This window comes from Amborella trichopoda, chromosome 4, assembly GCF_054954075.1.
Source record: "Amborella trichopoda isolate Santa Cruz 75 chromosome 4, AtrichopodaSantaCruz75HAP2 v2.0, whole genome shotgun sequence".
In the NCBI taxonomy this organism is placed as follows: domain Eukaryota; kingdom Viridiplantae; phylum Streptophyta; class Magnoliopsida; order Amborellales; family Amborellaceae; genus Amborella; species Amborella trichopoda.
Window position 1 is genome coordinate 55,100,990 of NC_142339.1, and position 8,761 is coordinate 55,109,750.

An 8,761-nucleotide genomic window follows, 5' to 3' on the forward strand; every position below is an offset into this window, starting at 1 on the left:
ACATTTACCTGTGTACTCTTTGAAATTCTAATTCATTATTCAAACGTGTTTTCTAATAACAATATGAGAAAAATGGTGATGTGAGCCGCAACTAGTCATTGCGAGGGTCGGTCGGGGGCCTCTTAATGAGAGAACGAGGCGTCCCTGTAAAATTTCAGGCCTTGTTTGGATGTGGGGATGGCAAAATATCAAATAGGTATATCCCTACCTATGTTAGGCACCATACAGTTTCTATAAAGTATCAACCTTAAACAATCAGAGTAAGGTACATATCCAAACTCTGTTAGAACATGCAGTTTTCAAAAGTTCCTATGATTACTTGAAAATTAATCTCCACCCTAAATATGAAATGAGCAATGATCCTATGAGACCCTCCCACACCTATATGTGTAGGACCCCAAATGATCTCTATTAAATTTGATACAGATCTCTAGAAAAGTTATTATATGGTGTGGGACTTGATTTTTCTAGAGATAAGTGCCAAATTTAATGGTGATCGTTTGGGGTCCTACACATATGGGTGTGGGAGGGTCTCACAAGGTCATTTCCCATACGAAATTTAGCTCATAAAATGGTGTAGATCAAGAAGATCTATAAACACTTGAGAATCTTGAAAATTGACATTCCAATAATATATTATAAGAAGTATTATTTTTAGAACTTGAAATTAGTTTTTTAAGAGATTGAGATGATCAATTGAAGGGTTTTCGAGCACCGGTTCAACCTTTCTAATGGAGTTTTGAAACTCTCCTCACTTGAACTATTGGAAGGAAGGAGTTCCCTAGAAATTGGAATCAAAGCTTTGAATTGTCAAGTGTACAATTTTGATTTGTCCTGTTTTGACTTAGTTGATTTATTAGAATCGAGCTATACATTACAAAGATTAAAAAAAAAAGTTAGTAACCGGGAGTATTGAGATGATTCCAGGAGTTCCATAAAGCTAAAATCACCAACCTATCCGTCCAGATCCAAATGAGGCTATTCTGAGTAAGATCGGCAATTTTTAACACCCAAAATATCTTCAGGTTCCTTGAGCCGGGTTTGAACCCACAACATCCGGCTTCCAACATGGATGGCCTTCCTGTTAAGCTGTTGTCTTGAACCCAGTCTTTTGATGAAATCGCTGTTGAAAACCTGCCAAATTCAAACGCATAAAAATTAAACTCCCATGGCCCAAAGATGTCTTGAAACTTGTAACAAGACCTTTGCAATAACATCATCAATAACTTGATGAAGTTTGCCCAATTTGTTCAGTGGTTTGGGCACAAGGAGGATATCTTTGATAAAGTTTGCCCAATTTGTTCAGTGGCTTGGGCACAAGGAGGATATCTTTGATGACTTTCCTAAATTAATAAGTAAATAAAATAAAATAAAAATCTTTGATGACGAACTTGAGAAATGATTGAACGATATGGATTAGAAATCGCCGATCTAGATAAAGAACTTGTGGGGACAAACTTGGTTCCTAATCGGAACTAGGAGTCAGACAATTTCCCATAGACTCACGCAGTTCTATCAAATAACAAGACAATTCTGTCAGATTCTTGGTGATCAACATTTGCTTGACTTGTCTAGTTCTTGTCCATTTTATTATTATTTTTATTTTTAAAACTTAGATTATTATTTATTTTTTGGGGACTAATTCTGGCACCAGAGAATTAGTCCGATTTGCTCATCCTGATCACCGATTCACCGATCGTAACTTCATTTCTAAGATGGTTCACTTGGCCAATTCAATTTTTGGAAATGAATGTCATATATGTTAGGTTTGGTGATAATCAAAATCACCGCACCTATTTTTTTTCTGAATATTAAAAGTATTATGGTAAAAAGAAAAGAATAAACTTTCTTGAGAAGCAACAAATAGACCCTAATGATCTTTATAAAATGGGGTCACGAAGACATAATATTTATATTTTTAAAGGTCACCCCTTTGGGTCGTAGGAAAAGATCTCCAAGAAGGATATTAGTCTCCCAAAGATAGACATGACCACCTAGAGAGAGGCCGTTTTCCCATGGGATTTGAGTTATTTAAATTCCACCTCTAGAGAAAGAAAGTTTCTGGAGTGCTCTCAAAATTTTATTTCTACTAGCGATGTAATGATAGGAATGATGAGATTGATCGGCAGTATTGTTTGGTCGCAAATTGGGTTTAGAGGGGAATATAGGTGAGGTTTTTACTAGCATTTAAAGCTTGTAAACCAAAACCATAATCTTCATTGAAATAAGATTTTAACATACGGATGCTGTGGATGTAGCCATTTTGGGCAAACCACATAGATCCATTTGTTACTGTGGTGTGCTCGTAGTTTTGGATTAATTTTTGCATTCGATTCGTGGTTGTATTCATCTATTTCATACTAAGCCACCAGGTACATTATCTTAGTTGCAATCCCAATATTTGAGATTACTAATTCTGCAAGCGAGAGGTTCCTGAGGATCCTACAGTATAGTAGCCATTTGTGTTGTTTGCATGATGCAACAGGTCCTTCAACCGTTTGAACGTCCACTGTCAACAATAGACGGCCGGGGTTACTTTGCACAGTTCATCAAAATTCTTCAAAAACATTGATGGCCTTTGAGAGCATACACCACCACCCTTGTTAACATCCAACGGTTAGAGTGGTGGTTATCTAAATTCTATAGTAGAACACTTTCTTGAACGAAAGTCACATTATTTGGGAGATTGGATATAGATTTTTAAGTGTTTGATGATTTATTCTCAGAAAAATTAAAAGGGGTTATTTGGATGATAATCTAGATTGTGTTATATTCTCTAAAGCTAATGGGAATGTATACAATAAGACCATTTACCTTTAGATAGATCATAATTACTTATAACCATCCGATGTGAAATCTAATAGCTTGGCTGTGTCACAGAGCTCGAGAAATTTTCTTTTGAACTTTGATCTTCATCAATAAAATAAATGTAGCCATCCAATTTCACATCAAATGGTCAAGATTAATTGTGACCACCTTGTGCCAAAGGTAAATAGTCACATTATATACTTTCCCAAAACTAATATAATCTGGATAACATTATTTTGTTATTTATTTGATGTGTATTTTGTATTATGTGTAATATTATTTATTTATCTGATTTTTCGTGATTTCTTACTATTTCGTACTCAAACATGTGATTTCCGCAAATTATTTTGAATAGAGTAAAAATAATTTTTCAAAAAAAAGATACACTTGTATATAAACCTACCTATAATTGTATGTCGATTAACTTTAGGATAGATACTACGTCCTAGTGTCAATTTTATTGAAATAGTAAAGGAAAATTGTTTCATCTGTACTGGACCGCATTTCTACAATATGTGGTCCAAAGGGGTAAAGCATTCATCTTAAACATAGATACAAATAGGTTGTCCATTTAAAAACAAGTGTCACCAACAGTCCAATAATATAATTATTATTTGTACTTTTTAAAAAAAAAAATCATATTCGTGATCTCCATGTTAAAGATTATACATTTTCTAAAATTTCGGATCAAAATATAGTTAAAAAATATATTTATTGCTAAGCTCACATTTCTACAATATACGGGCTGGCCGCATGGAAACAGTTTCCAATAGTAAATTATCATGAAAAACAAGTACATTCAAACTGACCCAAAAAGTATGCAAGAGTACCTGTTTAAATCATCATGTTCTAATAACTTTTCATTAATAAACTCAAGTATGTACCCTATGGAATTGAGATACAAATCAAGGGTATGTAACAATAAATAAATCAATGGCGAGCTCTTTTCTTATATAAATATGCATTCCTGTACAAACCAAACTCAGAAGATAATGTGTTAGGTCTTACATGCTGCTCACCATTGTTCTATGTAGAACCGTTAGGCATTTGAAAATATGGCCGTGACTTCTATTTTTACTTAAAATTAAAAAAAAAATTTGACTCTTTCAAAATATGGGTAGGAGCCTATAATTCCTAATGATTAACCCAAAAATAATAAAAATAAAAAATTTAAATCTATTAGGCATTCGCTTGAGGCATATTGCCTCTCTCCTTTTTGATTCACCTCCTCGAAGAAACTGTCATAACTAACCATAAGTAACGCATACTATTCAGCTTGTAAACTGTTATGGTGCTACCTTTAGCAAAGTACACTTTTATATTATCTTGTAAACTGTTATGATGCTTTTTTTAGCAAAGTACACTTTTAAACCGTACTGGAAACCACGACTTGGGGATTGGAACTGGGCCATGGGCGGAGTTCCGAGTTACTTGGCTCAAGTCGGCAGGTCCGGTCAGGCAAAAAAGTGTCAAAAACTAAAAATACAAAAAAACAAGAAATCCCAAAAGATGAAAAATGTGTTTTAAGTAGAATGAAAAAATACACAATTAAATAAGGTTAAAAAAAGTAGTAAAAAATGTATTTGTGATGGGAGTTATTTTACAAATAACTCAAAAGAGAGAAAATGTAAAAATAAGTATTTATGACCAAAAACACTTTCCAATCTTTGTCAAAATGGTAGATTACATAAAGAAACATAACACAAATAAATTCCTTATTATTTTTTAGATTCAATATGATTTTTTTTGAATTTTTTAATATTCCCGAGCTTGACCACCAAACTCCCCAACCGTGTGATGCGAATAAAGGACAGTTGAGGGGTGTCATTCCTACCCTCTAAACCAAGAAAAGTTTCAAACCGTTCTTTGGCGCAAACTACAACCTCAATTTTCGCGGGCCTCGGCCCGCTCGGCCCGCTTCACACGTCTTTTAAACAAGCTCACATATTAAAAGCACCTAGAAAGCCCCGACTCTCAAATAACATTGCACTCAAATTGAAAGCACCCAGAAAGCCCCCCCAAGTCTCAAACTCTCAAATAGCATTACATACAAATGAAGAACGCCCGGAAAGCCCTGAGTCCCATAATAGCATTGTCCTAGTCATAATCGTATTGTCCCATAAAAAGTTTAGGGAATGTATACTAGGAGACTGTCTCTATTTGGCACAAGAATGTGCCCTTCATTCCTAACCATTAGATTTCAAAAATTGGACAATAAGAATGAGCCATAAAGTTCGAGAAAATTACTATTGAACATTGTGCACAATCAATAACACACTCTTGATCATTTAATTTTACATTTGACAGCTAGAAGTGAATGTACCCTCTTTATGATCTCACCTTATACTTTATCAAAAGAGTTAATGTCTGGTGTTGCAGCTAAATATGAGTGCAGTTGGCATATAGATGCATCCGTAGCTGTAGAGGTAAGGTCCACCTTCAAATTTTATCATGGTATATAATTTTGACGTAAAATGTTCTTAGGATTATCTCAAAATCTATTTTTATATCTAATTATAAAATTTTAAATTTCAAAAATGGTCAAAATTAAGTAGATCTATAAACATATGAATATCTTGAAAATGGACGGTGTAGATAATATGTTGTAAAATGCACTATTTCTGAGACTTAAAATCTTTTTATTTTTCATTTTCATACATCTCGATGTCGAGATGATCAATCAAAGGGTTTTTCAAAATTAAATGCATCTTTTCCGATGAATTTTTGAGGCACATCCATAGCTATAGAGATAAGGTTGCAACCTTATATAAACTTTTTCCGTTAAATATAACACGTTGACACGCACAAACACATTATAATAAATAATACACTATTAGTCATTAAATTTAATTTGACAGCTAGGAGCGAGTGTAACCTGGTTATGATCTCACCTTATACTTTCTTAAAATAATGTTTGGTAGCAGCTAAATATAACACGTTGACACGCACAAGCACAATATTCTATATAAAGTTTTTTGCTGAGGATATGGTCTTCTTACTAACTATAGCCAACAAATTGTTTTGGAAATTGAAGTTGTATCAAATTCTAAAGATACATCATACTAGAGGTGGAAACCAAATTCTCAACCAAGGTTTTCGAAAAGAAGGTTTGTCTCAAATTCATGGGTAATAAGGATGGAGTTTCTATAGGGCCATAAAACCTCATTTCAAATCCTCATATGGAAAGCACTTTCCGCATTGAAAATCTTCATGGCCTTAAAATTAATTTCCAACACTTACAATAATATTTGAAACTCAAAAAATGGTATAGCTCTTGTAGATATGTGAACATTTATTTTTAGGGCGAAATTGATGGCCTAGATGATTTGTTGTAATATACACTGATTTTAAAATTTAAAATCCTGACTTTTTTTGCACAACCACAATGTTCAATATGATACAATGGATTTAAAAAAAATCAACACTCGAATTACAATTACAATTACAATTACAATTACAATTTTTGGTGAGTTATGAGATGGGGCTTTACTTATTTTGCTAAGACTGCAACCCTTTCAAACCAAATTCTCAACAAATCACCACCAAACCTTCGCCAAGAGATAGAAAGGTGGCAATTGAACAGGCACAATCATCAATCACGTGGGAAAGTGTAAAGTATGAGGAGAGTGGATCCTTCACGCGTGTAAAGAACTGCTTAGTCACGTGTGTAAGTGTAAACTAGAAAGATCAGCCTTCACACGAGTACGAAGTGGACAGCAAAGTGTCTAGTCACACGTGTAATAAGTTAGTTGCGATCAAGCGTGTGGGGGTTAAGACAGAATAAAGTGGGCCCAAGAACCACACGAGCCGAAGATGCACCCTCACATGCACGATTGACCTAACCACAAAGTCATTCAAGAACTGAAGCCAGCAAACTACATCATCTTCCTCTTGAGTAAGAAAAGATATGGTCGTGATCGTCTTCACCGTCCGATCCTTAAGATGGAATATAAAAAAAAAAAAAGTATACAAAGAGTTTATTTACTATTAATAAAAAGATCTTACAATCACTATTGTCCCTCATATTTTAAATCAAGAGATTGTGATAAAAAGATCTTACAATCACTATTGTCCCTCATATTTTAAATTAAGAGATTGTGAGTATATCATTGACCCGATTCAAAGTACAAAACTTTTTTTTTCCAACTTTGTGACATACCAAAAGTATCAGATTTCACATCGGATGATTGTACATAATTGTGACCACCTTGTATAAAAAGGTAAATGGTCTCATTATATATAATCCCATGTGAAATTTAGTGGCTAATAGCAATTGTGACCTCCTTGTAATAAAAATAAATGGTCTCATAATATACAGTCTCAGAATTTAAAACCCTGGAAATGCCACTATTAGGGTTGATAATTATGTGAGGTCAACCAAATTGGTTTCGAGTATGAACCTAGTTTGAAATAGTCTGGTTTGGATTTACTTGACCTTAACCTAAGTTTTCACCTACATTTCAATTAGGCTTGGATACAAACAGGCCGACTTCATCAAAGTTACCCGAACGGTATGTGTGTTTGTCGGTGAACAAATATAGATCCCATAGGCCTAGCTCAGTTCTAGAAAATATGGATTCAATTGGTATCGGTTTGATATGTAGAGCACCAAATTACTCCAAAAATCACAAAAATAAAAACAAATGAAGAAAATACATCTGATGTTGGCAACATTAGAATAAGTTTAAACTGAAATATAAAATATAAGAGGTGCAATTTTTATAAGGATGAGGCTGTAAACAATCAAAGTAAGATGTACCTTATGTAGTGTAAAAAAATATTATTTCAGCATCAAATTTGTTTTTTGATGGTCTGAAAATTCATTTTCATCACTAATTGTAACACTTAAAGATTGAAAATAGTGTAGATCGAGTAGGTTTATGAATACTTGAAAATCTTGAAAATTGACGGTCTAGATAATACATTACAAGATATACTATTTGCAATACTTGAAATCTATTTTTTCTCATGTTCTACACGTCTTGAAGTTGAGATTATCAAATTTAGGGCCTCACCTATTATAAACATTTTTCAAATATGAATGAGTAATGACACTATGAGACCCTCCCACACCTATATGAGTAGGACCCCAAATGATTACTATTAAATTTTGACACAGATCCTGATAAAAGTTATCACATGAGTGTGAGATTTGGGTGAATGGATTTATTGATAACTTTTCTAGATATCTGTATCAAAATTTAATGATGATCAGTTGGAGTCTTACTCACATGGATGTGGGAGGGTCTCATAATATTATTATCAATATAAATACTCAACATAAAATTTATAAAAATATAGATCAAAATATAATTTCACACAATGATTACTGTTCGAACTTAAAATTTTATGAGGATTTACAAAACAAAAATCTGGAGAAGGAGAATATAGCATTCGAGTTGTTATAATGTTGGTAAGCTTTACAGCATGCATGCAGCACAACGCCATTTGTTTCTCTCACCTAGGAAACGCGGTTGCCTCATTTACCGATGAAAAGAGGAATGAATTGACTCGATCATTTGTCCCGCTTGGGACACGCAGTTCCTGCTCTCTCCATCATTGTCCAACTATTGATTGGACAGTGATGAGGTTAGTGTAGAAAAATCGGATATAGGCTCGGAAGCAACGGACTTAATCGGTCCGTTCTACCGTTATAACCAATTAAATCTCAGACAGTAAAAAAATACTAACCAAAATACAATAAAAATATTAAAAAGTATATTTAGATAATGATTAAACAAAACACATCCAAAGGAAATTAAAAATTAATGAACAAAATGAATTTAAAAAAATCGATTTATGCTTAAGGGTATTTTTGAATTTTTTTTTTAAATGAAAAATGTAATAAAAAAAAAGAAGAAGTAATTACCATTTTTTTTTTGCCATAATGATGAGAAGTATTAAAAAAAAATACATTATAAACAAAATCTTTTACTTTTTGGGCCTTTATATA